General features: G+C 37.7%; 2 protein-coding genes across 11 annotated transcripts in view; one reads left to right on the top strand and one right to left on the bottom strand.

The window, feature by feature from the left end:
• LOC134792614 (disintegrin and metalloproteinase domain-containing protein 11) overlaps positions 1 to 17,721 on the top strand; it is a 721,926-nt gene that overhangs the window by 72,446 nt on the left and 631,759 nt on the right. The gene's annotated exons all lie outside the window — the stretch shown is intronic.
• LOC134792636 (large ribosomal subunit protein bL21m) overlaps positions 1 to 17,721 on the bottom strand; it is a 155,267-nt gene that overhangs the window by 81,760 nt on the left and 55,786 nt on the right. The gene's annotated exons all lie outside the window — the stretch shown is intronic.

The raw sequence follows: 17,721 nt of genomic DNA, 5'->3' as shown, positions 1-17,721 counted from the left end.
ACCATAACATTTTGATGTAAGTGAAATACAGTAAAATGCTACTAGGTTCATTTTAAGGTATGTCCAGAGAGTTTACGGTTCTGAGTGCACATACACTATATTGTAAGGCATTTTACTGTATGTCCTGACTAAAACTGAATTTTTTTATATTATAATCAGTTTAAGTTGATTACATTGGTCATTTGCATTTAAACGGACTTGTTATTATTATAAAAATGATATAGCAGTAACTTATTTTTAATCTCGTTAAGGACCTTTAATATTACTGTAACTCCTCAAATTGGAAATAAGCTTAGAAGCAGAATACTAGTAGTATATAGTAGTAGTAGTAGTTCAGTAGTAGTAGTTTAGTAGTAGTTTTTTTAGTTTTATTGAATAATATATCTTATAAGTACAAAATGATAACTTGAAAGTAACACATTATAATGTCAAATATATTTTCTGTTGATTAATTTAAAAAATTGTGACATAAACCTCTTGTGTGTCATTTTATGTTGTTCGAAAATCCTTGTAACACAAATTTTGACACAAAATCGCTTCTCCTGTAAAATTCCTAAAATGACACTTACAGTGTTATGCCTCTCAGGTACGGTAATTAGTTCAAACTCGAAATAATCCATCATAATTCTTCACATAAGAGAAGACAGAAAATTGCCGGTATATGCAGTGGCGTAGCTAGGGGGGGGCGGCGGGGGCGGCCCGCCCCGGGTGTCACCCATTTGGGGGGTGACCGCGACCGTGAACATCAGTAGTGCCATCTATAAAAATTCGTAAAACTGGGGCAGATTGCACAACCGCCATTAAGGAAATAATATACAACATGCCCACGAGGAACCCGAGAGATTTTGACAGAATATTCCTGATCATATTTAAAGACTAAAATGTCCTATAAACTGTTTTGGAATTCGCCTAGTTTCATAGTCCAGTACCACCAGCATAGCAATGTACAAATTGCAGAACATTCCCAAAAAGCGGAAACGTTCTCGAGAATGTTCTCAGAACATGGAAATTATTGTTCCGCCATCTTGGATTTTTTCCAAAAAAATTTTTTTGTCATAGGTATCTAGAGGCCTCTATCTCCCGCCATGCCAAATCTCAGCGCGCTCGCACCAATATGAAAAAATAAAATAAAAAACTCGGCCATTTTGTATTTTTTTAATGCAGTTTGTTTTGTCTCGGGGCCCTCTATGACATTTGGTCGAGCACCCCCCACCTATCACGCACCGTTTAAAAGTTGCCATACAAAATAAAAGTGGCCAGTTTTCCCGCAATTGTAGTATTTTTCCAAAAAAACAATTTTTCATAGGTATTTAGGGGACCCCGAGATTCCGTGGCCAAAATTTCAGCGCGCTAGTGCAAACTTAAAAAAATAAAATAAAAAGTCGGCCATATTGAAAAAAAAAAACATAGCGGCGTCAAAAACTACCAGGGTCCCTCTATGACATTTGGTCGACCACCCCCCACCTAGGTCTGACCGTTTGGCCGGGCCGTCATACATTTTTCTGACCGGAAGCGGTAGACCAAAAGTCGGAATTTTCTGGGGGTAAGGATACTACACCTAAACTATCGTGAATATTCATGGTATAAACTACGATAAATAAATAAATTCCCGTTCTCGAGAACATTCTCATGTGGAAAGTTTCGCAACTTTGGAAAGTTTTTTTTTAATTATGTGATTATTTCTGTAATTGACAAAAAAAAGTTAAAATTATTTTTGGGTGACAGTTTTACAAATTATAGCATTTACATTTTATGTACAAAAAATCGAAAAACGAGAAATTCTCATGTGGAAAGTTTCGCAAATTTGGAAAGTTTTTTTTTTAATTGTGTGATTATTTCTGTAATTGACAAAAAAAAGTAAAAATTATTTTTGGGTGTCAGTTTTACAAATTATAGCATTTGCATTTTAAGTACAAAAAATCGAAAACAATTTTATTTTGGCGAAATTGATTTTTTTGGCCTCAGAAATGAATGGTTAAAATCTCTCGGGGTTCCTGGTATGTAACAATAATATGTTGGTGCCTCGTAGGTTTTTTTATTCAGAAAGTTTTTTTTTATTATGTGATTATTTCTGTAAATGAGAAGCTATGTCACTTTCTAATTGGGTGACACTGGACTATTTGAAATTCATTGTGAAATGGGATTTTACAGAATCTCTTTGAAATCGCGCACTTGGCAATGATGACTCGGACCTTTGGGAGGCGTGCGCGGAGCCCAGGCCAACATGTAGACCCTTATGACACTTATGAAATGTGGGTTACACCGAGCGGATGCTGTCCTTGCCCGTGTCATAGAACGCGCGCAGAGGCAACACCCGCCAGGGTGTGGAAAATGAAAGCGATGGAGTAAATTGTGAGCTATGGAATATTAAACGTAATTTTATAATTGTAAAATATGTTTAATATTTTGATTGAATTTTGGGGTGACACCCACAATTTCCGCCCCGGGTGCCACCCATGCTAGCTACGCCACTGGGTATATGGCAGACATACTAGACGATTTTAGTTACATAGTTTAGTCGTGATCCTGAATGTCAAAAATGTGTTGGTCATAATAAACAAATTTGCCCATGGGACTAACCACATCTTGAATCACACGATACTGACTTTTAATGCGTCGCGGCGCCGGCGTGTCAGTTAAAACGATTCCCTTTTTTCTACGGGTGAATTTTAAACGAGTTAAAAATAACCGTAAGCTGGCGGGGGTGAAATATTGAAAAGATGAAAGAAGTAACGTGTCGTGTAAATGTACCAGTAAAAATTGATTTGGCTGCGTTAGTGCTCCAGAGCGATGGCGCTACCATCGGTCTCTTTTACAGAATGTTCAATCGAAATATGGAAGCCAGGGGGCCGTTTTTTGAATTCTGACCGCTCGATTTCGTGTATTCCGTTCAATATTATCTTTATAGTAAGCATTTAAATTCTATTAATAGAATTGAAAACGAGTGGTCAATAACATGAAATTCCAAATGTCTATCACTCGTATTTCAAAAATTAGCATTTTCCCGTCTTCCACCGACTTTCGAGTGACGAAATCGAACGATCGAAATTCTAAGCAATTATCAGAGGCAGAAAATGAAACTAGATTTAAGTTGAATACATCCCTATAATACGCATACTCGTAATCTTTGTAAATACAGTACCTAGTAAGTTTAGCATAATTGACACTAACGAATATGTTAGTGTTAATTATGCATCATGCCCATGGTTCATATTTTATATATTACTGAATGAATTAATGCCTGAAATTAATAATCACCAGGTGGGGAGTTCGTTCACCAGACTTAGTTTCATACATGGTCGGTCATTAATTATACTAAATAGCCAATTAAAACAGAAGGAACGTAAGGACATTGTATCCTTGTCTGTTGAATGGGCTATCGAACTAAGTTCTGTAGAATTGGATCAATTTATTGTTGTCTGTGTGTACAGACCGCCATTAAGTAACTTTGAAGTTTTTAATAGCATAATGAAAACTGTGCTATTTAAAATATCGCCTTCTAAAAAACAAATTGTTTATATGCGGCGACTTCAATGTAACTATTATGGAAAAATCAACAAATAAGTTGTAGATTGTAGAATATTTTCAAATCGTGTAATCTTATCTACATTTTATGTAGCCTAATAGTGTGCCTAGTGCTACTTGTATAGATTATATTTTATAATAGAAGAATATTTTTACGGATATTATTCGTACTACCAAAAGTGTAATTAGCAATTTAGAATGAAATCACTTAGGCCAATTAATGGTATTTGAGACATTAAGGAGTTCCTATCTTAATAAAACAAATAACTTTTGTACCAGTAACCTCGGACCGCGTGTAACGAATGAAGCAAAGTCTTCGTTCGCTATAATAAGAATCATCATTAAACAATCATTCACAGTGACCAGTTGAATGCATACTTTCAACTGGTCACTGTGAATGATTGTTTAATGATGATTCTTATCGCGAACGAAGTATAGACTTTGCTTCATGAACTTGACTTTCTAATTAGGAACGATTTGATTGGTTAGGGGCGTGGCTAAGCCGGCGGGTTAATGATGGATTCACTGCATTCATAACGCTAACGAACTATAGTCCATAGTAATAGACTAGAGATGATAATGAACTTGATAACATTTGAGATGATAATGAAGAGCTGGCCTTAAACAAAAAAAAATTGGTTCTAGATTTACAATCGAGAACCCGTAGTGGCGTTCAAGTAGATTGTTTCGCATTTTTGCGTAAACACGTCGCGCGGCATTACCTGCGCTGTATTTATTGATTTATGTAAATACGCTGTGTTTATCGCTCCTCAGTTATTAAAGGTTCGCGCCAGCTAGGCCAGGAGCCGGACGGAAGAATTACAGTTGGTTTTATAGTGTGTCTTGGCCTATTCTGAGTTTTTTAAATTTCGGAAACTGAATTGATGTACTAAAGTAGTTTGTAACATTATAGTGATATTTTAGTACGTACATTGTGTCAGCAAAGTTTAATTAAAACGTGAAACGTGAATTGAAACGTAAATATATGAAATGTTTGTCAGTGGAGCATAGGCACAAATATTCATATTATTTTTCTTACGCTTGTATTATAAACCCGAAGAAAAGGATAAGTATGGTATGGTTTATTCTATTGTGACAAAACTTGGTTGTTTATCAATGTAGGTTACATTTACATAGGTTCATTCAGCTGCAAAATTACAATTCAAATGCAATCTTGCAGCTGCCTGAACATGAAATCAAACGATATAATATATGATACATTTATGCTTTTAATGCACATTATGTTGATTATAAACTTACAAATCTGCACATTATATTTAACGCAAGCAAAGAGGATAGATAGTATAGAGGGGTCCTGTCATTGTCAATTTTGTAGTCACGGTACATTTACTGCCATCTATCGACACACGATTAAAACTTAAAATAAAATTGAAAATCACTGATTTAAACTTTCACGATTATTAAACATTATCAAACTGCACAACGGGACTTAATCGCGTATTTAAGTTTTAAGATTTACCTCCGACGTTTCGAGGACGGCGTTGTCCCCGTGGTCTCGGAGCAGACTGGCTCAAGTCAAGTCAAGTCAAGCCATTGAAATCAAAAAACATTGCAATTTTAATCGGGACGAGGGTTTTAAGATCTCATCCACATGGAATCCAGTCATTAGTAATTGTAAGCGGAAACGAATATCGACAGTCGATAAATCGAATATCGTTAGTGTTGTGTGTCGACAGAGTGACATCCCTAGTGCGCAAAACCATGGTATAATAATATACTCCGCCTGGTACTCCATTCCCGTCTTTTCTAGGTCACCTAACTGACACGGGCTTACGTCATCATGCGACAGCGCTATATGATAATATGCGATAGCGCTATATATAGCGGCCATGTTGTTGTGACGTAGCCCCGTGTCACTCTGGGAATGGAAGACCATGTTTTATTAGACTATGCGCAAAACGTTCAAACTGATAAACAAGACCAAGTGCGGGTAGTTCGAAAAACTCGCGCGGCTAGAAGATGTTGATGGCAACTTGAGCCAGTCTGCTCCGAGACCACGGGGACAACGCCGTCCTCGAAACGTCGGAGGTAAATCTTAAAACTTAAATACGCGATTAAGTCCCGTTGTGCAGTTTGATAAAATTGAAAATGTATAAAATAATCAAAATATGTTTACGGATAAATGATTCTTATTTTTTATTGTTCCATACTGACCCATGTTCTTTCACTGATATGTGTTAAAATTGTTAAATACCAAACGGTGTCGTTAACGCCATCTAGCCGAGAATAGGCCAAAGGTAATGGCGCCATCTATTCGAGAATGACTTTTCCTTGGCCGTCCGAGGCACGTTTTTTTCTTAGACTTTATTTATCTTATACGGAGTTATATATATCTCTGACGCAAGCAAAGAAAAACATAATACATGTGCTACAATGTACTGAGTAAGGTTAAAGTAGTCAATCTTCCTTAAACAAAAAATCTTCAACATTGTCCTCCATTGCCCTAGTATTGTATATTACAAGGAAATCCACCAGAACAAAAACTTGTGTCGAAAACATAGCTGTAACTGGAAAGTATTATGAAACAGATAAAAATTACTGTTACATTCCAACGGACAACTTTAAAAACAATGAAGCTTTATAGTGATGGAATAGTGTCACTACGCGCCACGTTTGATTGTGAGGACAGTCCGCTTTTTTGACTCGTTAAATACAAAATTAACTTTGTATCGGTGCATGGTATCGTTTGCAAAAATAAAATTTCGTGAATATTTGCGTTTCTCGTGGTAAATAAGTGAAATTTATCTATTATTATTCTTTGTACATGTTTTCAGTTAAAAGCTATATTGAGGTTATGATGTCAGAAAGCATTCCTGAAAACATTGTCCAGCAAATATTTTCCCGTCGGTATTTGAGACGGATTGTACTGCAATTCCTATTGAATATGTATTTCACGGTATTCAACGAAGCGGCTCACTTTTTTATCTTCTCGTATTATTTTAATACACAAAAATATAAAATGCTTTTAGAGACACGTTTTATAAAAATCTTGGAAACTGTAAACGCTATTTGTCTCTCTTTTTTGATAAATATACTTAGTTAGTGCAACACAAGTAGACAAAAGTGGGGGTAAAAGTGCTTCTATTGAACTCATAATATTCTCCTAAGGCCCAAAGTCCTACCTAAAGTACTTATTCAGTTCGATGAAATTTAAATCATATTCAATTGGAACAGAGTCGCATTTGTTTTGTTTCGTTCAATTTTCAAACAAAACCAAAATCAACTTTACTTCCTGCACTAAAAGTTAAAATTTCTGTGGCAAATTATGGGTTTTTCATTTGTATGGCTGGGCCTACGAGGACAGGAAACAGGAATAACTAAATAAATACTAAATTAGCATATAGTAAAACTACTCAAAAGCTTAGCAAATACCTACAACTACATAAAATTTAGATAAATATTAAATAATTGTTGTAGATGTAGACTCTTCCATCAAACCATTCGTGAATTGGCGGACATGTTTGTACATATTTACTTATTATTTTTGAATAAGAAGAAAAACTACATAACATTAATAGTTATTACGCATCACTGAAAGGTACTACTCAGTTCGACATCTACAAAACCCTTTGTTGGATTGGTTTACACTTACCCATCATCTTTTATATATTTTTCTTAAGCATAATTTTTGGGACTTTAAGGAGGCGATGAGGTTGTAACATGGCAAACCTGCATAGTGCAGCCACCGCGCGCACTGGCTGGTTGTAAATAAAAAACTAAGCGATCGCCTGTCTTTTGTTTTAATTTTTCTCTGGAAATGTTGTTGCAAATAGCACAATTCTGATTTTATTTATTTTCATGTGACTCTATGCTTATGATTTGTGATAAAAGTTAATACGAGGGCTGTCACTGTATTTTTTTAAATCTTGACCGCTAAAGGGTTAAAAGACTATACTTTCTAGTCTACCCAACTCGGCTTGCAGCTCCTTCGTGTCTGTTTCACGAGAGCTCCTACTGTAGGTAGTTTAATTCTTTTTACACACTGAGTTAGAACGTTTTCTTTAAAGTCAGAAGATCAGAATAATCTCTTGGGACTGGCGCATGACACATGACATATATCTGAGTCTACCCTCTAATATAAGTAAGTAAATACACTTTATTGCACCACAAAAGAAAAATTCAATAACAGATTTACAATGCAAGTAAAGGTAGCAACAGGCGATCTTATCGCTGTAAGCGATTTCTTCCAGACAACCTTAGGGCAGCAGGATATAAAGAACAGAAAACTTGAAAAACAGGTAGTGCACGAATAAATTACAGGAATAAGAAGATTACACATACATATACCATTAATATACCTACATCACTACACCTTATAAAACAAAGTCCCCCGCCGCGTCTGTCTGTTTGTGTGTTTGTATATTTGTTCGCGATAAACTCAAAAACTACTGAACGCATTTTCATGGGTTTTCACCTATCAAAAAGGAAAAAGAAAGGTTTCTTGAGGAAGGTTTAGGTGTATAATTTGTTAACCCGTGCGAAGCCGGGGCTGGTCGCTAGTAATAAATAATAACCGTGGTTCAAGTACTCTACAATTCCCCCTCAACAGTCTCAACACAGGTAACGCAATATCCCATGGGCATAAAATCTCAGCTTGGAAAAAAGCATGGCCACCCTCAAAATGACCTTTATGAGCTCGTAAAATAAACGAGGGCATTCCGCGGAACCCATCGAGATGTTTACGGTGTTTCGTCAGCCTTGAGAAATCAATTTCGGGACTTATGGGGCATTGTGATGAAAATGAAAAACCGGCCAAGTGCGAGTCGGACTCGCTCACGATGGGTTCCGTACCATTACGCAAAAAACAGCAAAAAAACACGCTTGTTGTATGGGAGCCCCACTTAAATATTTATTATATTCTGTTTTTAGTATTTGTTGTTATAGCGGCAACAAAAATACATCATCTGTGAAAATTTCAATTGCCTAGCTATCACGGTTCATGAGATGCAGCCTGGTGACAGACAGACAGACGGACGGACCGACAGACGGACGGGCAGCGGAGTCTTAGTAATAGGGTCCAGTTTTTACCCTTTGGGTACGGAACCCTAAAAACCATGAAGTTTTTTTTTTAATCGTATGGCATGCATGATTTGGCAATCAGAGTTTGAGGTTGTTAAGCCAGGCAACTACGTCGGGTGTCAGGGCATCCAGATCCTCAGCTGGGCCAGGATAGGAGTGAAGAGGGCAGCGCCGTAATATGTGCTCAGTGGTTTGTTCTTCTTCGCCGCACTCGCAGAGGGGAGATTCCTTCCAACCCCACTTATGTTGGAAATAATTACAGCGGCCGTGACCTGTTCTCATCCTATTTAGACGGCACCAGGTCTTACGAGGTAGGTGAAACCCTTTTGGTTTTCTCGTCGAGTCTGAAAGATAGGGTGTGTCTTTTCCAGCCGTAGCAGTAAACCAGTCAGCTTTCCACCTATCCGAGATGTTGAAGTTGCTTAGGCCTGGTGCTATAGCACAGGGTAGGTGTCGAGAAACCAAACGTTGTGGAGGAGGGTGGCAGAACTCTTGATGTACTGGTAGCGTTGGGTTTATCAAAATCTTCTCCACTTCTCTCTTCAAAGCCTGAGCGCGTCGGAGATGAGGCGGGGCTATTTGGCTTAGTACTGGCAGCCAGTGGGCCGGAGTAGATTTAATAGTACCAGAGATGCATCGCGTGGTCTCGTTCAGCTTGACGTCCACTTTGTTGGTGTGTGCACTACCTAGCCACACTGGTGCGCAGTACTCGGTCGCAGAGTACACAAGCGCGATACCCGAAGTGCGTAAGCAATCTGCCGAAGCTCCCCAGCTGTGCCACAGAGTTTATGGAGGAGATTATTTCTCGTTGCTACCTTTTGCGAGAGCTTGGTTAGATGTTCCTTATAGGTCAGGGACCTATCCAGCGTAACACCGAGATATGTTGGGCAGGGATTGTACTTGAGTGCTTCTTTATTCAGGTATACAGATGGATGATAGCTGGCCATCTGGTTGTATAGATGAAAACAGGAGACTTCAGTCTTACTTTGGCTGGGTATAAGTCGCCACGCGCTAAAGTATACTGTCAGAGCTTGTCCGATGATAGTGTTTGGGCACCAGATTCAAAATTTTTGCTCTGTGAGATAAGTGCGATGTCATCGGCATATATAAACTTTGTAGCTTGTGTATGCGGAAGATCTGAGATGTACAAGTTGAACAACATTGGCGCTAACACCGAACCTTGAGGAAGGCCATTGTTCAACTTGCGTTTCCTGCTCTTCTTGTTTCCCAAGAAAACTTCGAAGGTGAAAGGACCTTCGAAGTTTTCTTGGGAAACAAGAAGTCAGCATGTTGGAGATGAGGTCTACTAATTCTCTGCTTGGGATTGCTGACATTAACTTATAAACCAGGCCGTGCCTCCAGACTGTGTCGTAGGCCGCCGTGAGGTCGATAAAAACCGCGGTCGATTTAAGGCGTTTTTTAAATCCGGCTTCTACAAAGTTAGTGAGAGCTAACACCTGATCGACACAGTTCCTGCCCTTCCTGAAACCGGCTTGCTCGGGCGGTGTGACAGCTTCTATATAAGGCTCAATGCGGCCTAGAAGGAGACGTTCTAGCAGCTTGTGAGAACAGCTGAGGAGAGCAATAGGTCTAAAAACCATGAAGTGGGTGGGGATTATACACCGTGGCCTCTAGTAACTCGACAGATTTTAGAAGTCGCGGGCAGAAACTAGTTTTTAACCCCCGACGCGAAAAAGAGTGTTATATGTTTGACGCCAATGTCTGTCTGTGACATAATAGCTCTCAAACGGATGGATCGATTTCGATGAAGTTTTTTTACGTGAGAGCAAGTTTCCTTGCGGTGGTTCTTAGCTACGTTTGATAAAAATCGATCCAGCAGTTTGAAGAGTATCAGCTCTTTTCCAAAAAAATTAAGGTATTTTGGTATAAAATGGTTTTTGAAGTGAAAACTTATTTAGCGGCGCTGTGCAATTTTTGTGATGGGGAAAAAATGTTAAACTCGCGACAGGTCACGTGACCATAAGATCCGTAAGACGTGAGACGGACACGTGACCTGATCGAAAAACTGTTACAATGTCATTGAGTTTTCACTTCTGCCGGCACTCCTGGAGTGCAACCCGTTGTTTTTTTTAACATATGCGTAGAGGGTTTTATTTTTTTTATTTAATAATTATTACATAGATAAATACGCACGAAGCAAAAATATTTTGCTCTTCGTAATTCTGAACATCAGTGTAAGAGCTTCATTGTCGCTTCGCTTATATCAATCGATATGTTAAATCAAGTACCTACAGGTAGGTATGTGTAAATTAGCTCATAGTTCACAGATCACTTCACTATTAAATGGAGCATATAAGACAGCTCGAATGCTTAATTAGTATCGGTGTACAACTGAGTGGACGCTCGACTGAGGCGTACAGTGCCGGTGAGTACCGACCTATACGTAGTAGGTAGCTACTCGTGTAATTTACAAAATAAATGGAAATAAACTTGAGTTTTAAAAGCAAACTTTAAGCTTTATTCGAACCTTAAAACCTAAGCTGTCCGTATCCGTATTTATATCAATTACAAGTTACGATGCATTTTAACCGACTTAAAAAAGAGGAGGTTCTTAATCCGACGGAATCTTTTTTTAAATGTAAGTATGTTCATCGATTATTCGGAGACTATTAGACCGATGTAATTTTTTCTTTATTTAAAAGTATACTAGTTAGTAAGTCCTATTATCATCAAGTTAGGGTCTGATGAAGAGATCCTGGTGGCAACGAGGGAATTCCTCTGATTTTAATATGCATACGTTGTAAGTCCCCGCTTGTTTTCTTCTCAAATACAAAAGGTTTTTATTTATTTATTATACCTATTAAAAATACCCTAGGGCCTGTTGTAGTATGTAACTGTCTATAAAAAGGCGAAGTATGCGATTGGGATAAAAAAAATCAATTGTAAGTAATCTATGGCAGATGAACGCGAATCAGTATACAGACAATAAAGTGGTACCCAGGAAGCGCACCTCGCTTCCGTTCTGCGTGGCTTTATTGGTTCCCATTGTATTTATGTATGTAGGTGTGTTCAATTGTTTTTCAGTGTTTGTGTTCGCCGGAACACAGTGTATTTGGAAATGTGAATTACTGTATTTTGGTTTACAGTCAGCATCAAAAGTAACGGATCAGACTACGTGTCAAAAGTTATCATTATCAAACTGCTTATTAATTAGTTAGACAATCAGTCTGAAACAGATACCTTTTACTTTTCATTAATAGTATACTAACTCACACCCTGGTGCTTTTTGAAGGTCCCGTTTTTCGGTTTTTTACTTATATCTCAGAAACTATGCGTCCTAGAGACATGATGTTTTCTACAAAATTAAAGCTTATTAAATTTGCTACAACTTCTACTCATCAAGTTTTTCGATATCTTGTATAGTTTTCGAGATATCCGCTCTTGAATGTTTGTAATAGGCAGTGGCAGGAAGAGGGACCATCTTGTGACTTAATAGCTTTTCGGCCTGATTTTTTTTGTGATGATGTGCCACATCATTAGTAAAGTTTATACTAAATTTCAGCTTTCACCTATTCTTATTTTTGAAGAAAAAAATAAAATAAAATAAAAATATATTCATGAATATTTTCGTTTCCATGGAACGAATTCTTTCGTGCTTTACACGTATGTACGTACGTACGTACACTTAATTAAGACCTACAATATGTCATTATAAACAAGTTAACACTTCATACAAAAAAAGAAAAAAATACATGTGTCAATATTTTTAGATATTTTTTTTATAACTTATTAAACAGACACACCTCCAATTTTTTTTACGAATAATAGCCCTTTTAATGAACTATAACATATATTGCATCTAGAGGTGGTATGGGGCTCCAGCGAAAGAAGTCTCTCTCAATGCCTACAGGTACAAGTCATTCTTCAATCATCATGAAGCCTGATATCTCTTGTCTTCCTTGTATTGGAGGTGTGTCTGTTTAATAAGTTATAAAAAAAATATTTAAAAATATTGACACATGTATTTTTTTCTTTTTTGTATGAAGTGTTAACTTGTTTATAATGACATATTGTAGGTCTTGATTAAGTGTACCATACGTGTAAAGCACGAAAGAATTCGTTCCATGGAAACGAAAATATTCATGAATAAATTTTTATTTTAAGTTATTTTTTTCTTCAAAAATATGAATAGCTGAAAGCTGAAATTTAGTATAGACCTTACTAATAATGTAGCACATCATCAAAAAAAATCAGGCTGAAAAGCTATTAAGCCACAAGATGGTCCCTCTTCCTGCCACGGCCTATTACAAACATTCAAGAGCGGATATCTCGAAAACTATACAAGATATCGAAAAACTTGATGAGTAAAACTTGTAGCAAATTTAATAAGCTTTAATTTTGTAGAAAATATCATGTCGCTAGGACGCATAGTTTCCGAGATATAAGTAAAAAACCGAAAAACGGGACCTTTAAACCCCTCCCTCCCCCCCAGCACCAGGGCTAAGGGCGGGGACTTTTGATATGTTCACCTCCTAACTACTCCAAACAAAGTTACGGAGTCAAAAATTGTGTTCCTAGTATTTCCCTCTACAACCTTTTTTGGGCATTCATTTCCTGACGTATAAACTAAAATCATCAGTTATTATAAATTATTTCTAATTCGCCATACTTCCAGTCCGTAAAATGATTGTAGTATAAGGCACTAGGGAGTAGGGACCCGCCCCGCCCCGGCTTACCCGGGTTACACAAAACTTTAACTAATTATACAAATAAGCCTTCTTCAAGATTCACTTTATTAATAGGTGAAAACCGCATGAAAATCCGTTCAGCAGGTATAATACATGTTGTACAACCAGCCACACTCTTAACTGTCCATCGGTGGACCTTATGCCTTTTGCAATAAGGTCCAGCGATGGATAGTTAACAGTGTGGGCGATGGCTATCCTATATGAAAAATTCCCGTACCACAAGGTGCACACTGCGCCTCCATAGAATTCATTATTCATTACAACGTCCAATCCACTATCCACTGGGACAGAACAGGAGTACCGCATTTGGATTTTAAAGGCGAGAGCACTTACACACACTTGGGAAGATATATTAATATAATTTTATAATAACTTTTTTATAGGACATCCTTAGACAAATTGACGTCCCACACAGTAAGCTCAAGAGGGATTACTTCGGGGAACATTTTAATATTTTAAGGTGCAGTCGGTTCAGCCAGCAGAGTTTTTGAAAAATCGTAAAGTTTTTTAAAACGGCTGCCAGAAAATATAAATATATTGAGGCTTGCCTCTAGTAACTTTTTCGATTGGAAACATTGGAAACTCTTGCTCTTCGCAGTTTTGGTACGGAACACTTTTTAGGGTTCCGTACCCAAAGGGTAAAACGGGACCTTATTACTAAGACTTCGCTGTCCGTCCGTCCGTCCGTCCGTCCGTCCGTCCGTCTGTCACCAGGCTGTATCTCACGAACCGTGATAGCTAGACAGTTGAAATTTTCACAGATGATGTATTTCTGTTGCCGCTATAACAACAAATACTAAAAACAGAATAAAATAAAGATTTAAATGGGGCTCCCATACAACAAACGTGATTTTTGACCAAAGTTAAGCAACGTCGGGAGTGGTCAGTACTTGGATGGGTGACCGTTTTTTTTTTGCTTTTTTTTCGTTTTTTTTTTGCATTATGGTACGGAACCCTTCATGCGCGAGTCCGACTCGCACTTGCCCGGTTTTTTTGAAATCCAAGGTGTTTAGGGTTGACATTGGCGTTCAAAGTTTTTAACTTGTACGCGGATGAAGTCAAAGAAATTGCGAGTAAAGGATGACTCATGAGACCGGGCCTTGTCCGGACTGGAGCTTCCGGCGTATTCTATGGAAAGCATCACGTAGCTCTGGCCCGAACAGGGCCCGGTCTAACGTGAGTCATCCTTAAAATCGCCTATTTCCCGTTGTTGCAACGCTGCAGCAGTAACCTGCAGTCACTATCCGAATGTAACCTTAACCCATAATAGCTAGTGACATGAAAATATTTAGCAACATTTATGTATAAATACAATAATAGCTAATACCTGGGTAAACTTTATATTATAGTACCTAATGAAATAGTATAAATCTCTATGGTAAATCATACATTCAGTTTGGAGGTGTAAAGACTCTCCAAGCGTCAAAATGAAAATCTATGAAATAAGAGATTCGTGTCTGGACTCATAAGCTCTGACTATATATAATAATGCTACACTCGATAAACCCCACATCCTATAAGATATAAAAAATCTACAATCAGACATTATAAGTCGATGAGGATGACTTTACAAAACCTACAGTGTGAAATTACATTAATATGCCGCTTTGGGAGGCATTAAGCACTCGTCGCGGCCATTTTTAAAACCTCGCATTAACGTTCATTAGCCTCGGAGTTGGCAAGTCTGCTACATCAACTATTCATTATTTGAACCGCTATTGAGACCAATTTAAACATACATTGCGACATCAAAAAAAAAAATATCGCGCGTGTATTTCGCTCGTACTTGTCCGGACATGTATTAGCGCTTGCGAGACGCACGGGCGGCACGGGCGATTAACATCATCATTACGATGTCACAATGTAAGTTGGAATTGGCCTTATTGTCTGCGTTCTTGGTGCTGTGGGCACGAATACTCGCAACGACATTAGGCGTGCTTGGCGACCAAAGGGTTGAAACCGTATATAATTCAGCCTAGATACGTCCCAATGATGGGCACAGGCCTCCTCTCACTCGCAAGAGGGCTTGAGCTATAGTCCCCACGCTAGCCCTATACGGATTGGGGACTTCACATACACCTTTGAATTTCTTCGCAGATGTATACAGGTTTCCTCACGATGTTTTCCTTCACCTAAGAGCAAGTGGTAAATATCAAATAATATTCCGTAGATAAGTTCCAAAAAACTCATTGGTACGAGCCAGGATTTGAACCCGCGACCTCCGGATTGAAAGTCGGACGTCGGCCACTCGACCACCACCGCTGCCAAAACCGTATTTATAAAACACATTAACTGTACAACTGCTACTACGCTACAAGGCGCCGAAGCACACTTCATCTACTATTCATTACTTGCGGTAACTTTGATTTTAGTAACTCCGTCGACACAGACTGACCAAAATTAGAGCTTACTGCAATTGAATAAGGGCTATCGATGGTCAGAGATAAATCTCTGCTAGTGCTGTGTGCCACACACCACAGGTCGTTTGTAATTCATTTCTTGAGACTATGGTTCTGTAATCAAACTGTGACTGATCGGGCGTAGTGATAGGCAGTTACAAAAGTGAAACTTTCATGTAAGTTACAGTAAGTTTAAAATGGAAAATTTATGTTAAAATTCCGTAGTTTTCAGGTGTAAATTATCTGTTTGTGTGTAATTTTAAACTTCCTGATAAACAACAACATTCTTATTATTTACCACAGCAACCACTTTAACATAATTCCTTTAAGTGTTTTATTTTGTGTATCAACGACACTGTTTTTAAATATTTTCACAAAACAGCAAAGTCTCAAAAGCATATAATCATTAGGTATAGTATACTGCAGAGGCATAAAAAAATAAAGAAAGTACTTCTTAACTTGGTCTTGAACTTCCGACCTTCGTATAACAACTGGAAACAGAAACCCCTAGGCCAAGCGGCCACCGGCCACTGACATATAGTCTCGAATTTTATAATCATAACCCGTTCTACTGACGTCAGAAGTAGCGGAGATGTGACATGAAATTAAATTAATAATTTATTCAGTAACATTTCTGTCAGAAACGTTTCTTGTCAATTATGTAATTTTCAAAAGTTGAAATACGTCACAGTTAAGGTAATATGTGAAATGTTTCAGAAATTGCCCATCGCTGGTCGGGCGGGAAAGGTAAAACACAAATGTACCGTTTTTGCCTTAAGATAAGACATATGTACGTGTTTGAATTTTCTTGTGAATATCATTAAAATAGCTATAATTAGCTTTTTAATTAGCAAAAAATCCTATTCTCTATTGTAGCTTTGACGTTAAAAATATTCACTGTAATTACTAATTGCATCAATCAAAATATACAATAAAAACAGTTGTGTAGAATTGTCAGTCTTTTAATTTAATGAAAACTGATGTAAAAATTTAATTAACTAGGTACCTCTTTCTTTTCGAGCTTAAAGTACTGGCGCACTCGGTAGGTTTTCAAGTTCATTATTCACATATAGGAAAGGAGGGGAGGCCTTTGCCCAGCAGCGGGACACTAAACTGGGCTAACAAAAAAATACACATACTTATGATCATTATTAATTAATTGATTATTTTAATTCTGTTTTATACCTACACACATAGAGGAGGGAGAGAGTTTTACACAGATTTTAATTTTTCGTTTAGTTTCTTTACATATTTCTTTCTTCTTTCCTTTACCTTCGATTTCATAATATTCCTGTTCATACCCAGATATATCAGCAGTATCAATTACTGCATCGCAAAGCACGCCCGTTTCATTACTCCCGCTAAAAACTTTCGGAAAGCCCGGCTACAAAACTTCCGTTGACAATATCTTTGAAAGCCTCCGCGATTGCAAAGTTTTGGGCTTTTTGGCTCTGTGTAGTTGTAATTAAGCTTCTAACAAGCCAAGGGCTGGATGTTTAAAGGGAGTTTCAATTCTACAACTAAGACGGCAGCTCGTTTGGAGTTCGTTTGCGATCGGTGTACGCCTTTGTTAATAAGGTTGTATTCTCCGTTTTATGTAGTTCATGGTGTTGTATAGTAAACAATGGTGAACCTTGTTTGATCAAATAAACTTTTGAAAGGTTGGTATCAAGCTAGACTTTTGACTTAACGTAATTGGAACAGTAAATAATTAATGATTATTATGAAACAAAGTTAACCTCACTAGCGTACACTCAAGAAATTGGGACAGGTTTTGCGACCGTGTGGGCCCAGAGATTGTTCGAATCTGTTGTTAGAGGGCTTGGTAATTGTCTGTTAATACATCTATTTTATTTTATAACTGACACATCACAGTGTGCCTACTTAATACAATACAAATCAAAGTATTTATTAAAATAATGCGATTCGTTCCCTAGCTTCTTACGATAGAGTCTACTTACCTACTCGTGAGGAACTATTAAACTGCTGACACTTAAAAAACACTACAATTTTGGCTGTCCCGCCGACTTGTTGCTCATTAAATTAAA

This window comes from Cydia splendana, chromosome 8, assembly GCF_910591565.1.
Source record: "Cydia splendana chromosome 8, ilCydSple1.2, whole genome shotgun sequence".
In the NCBI taxonomy this organism is placed as follows: domain Eukaryota; kingdom Metazoa; phylum Arthropoda; class Insecta; order Lepidoptera; family Tortricidae; genus Cydia; species Cydia splendana.
This window is presented reverse-complemented; position numbering and strand designations above follow the sequence as displayed.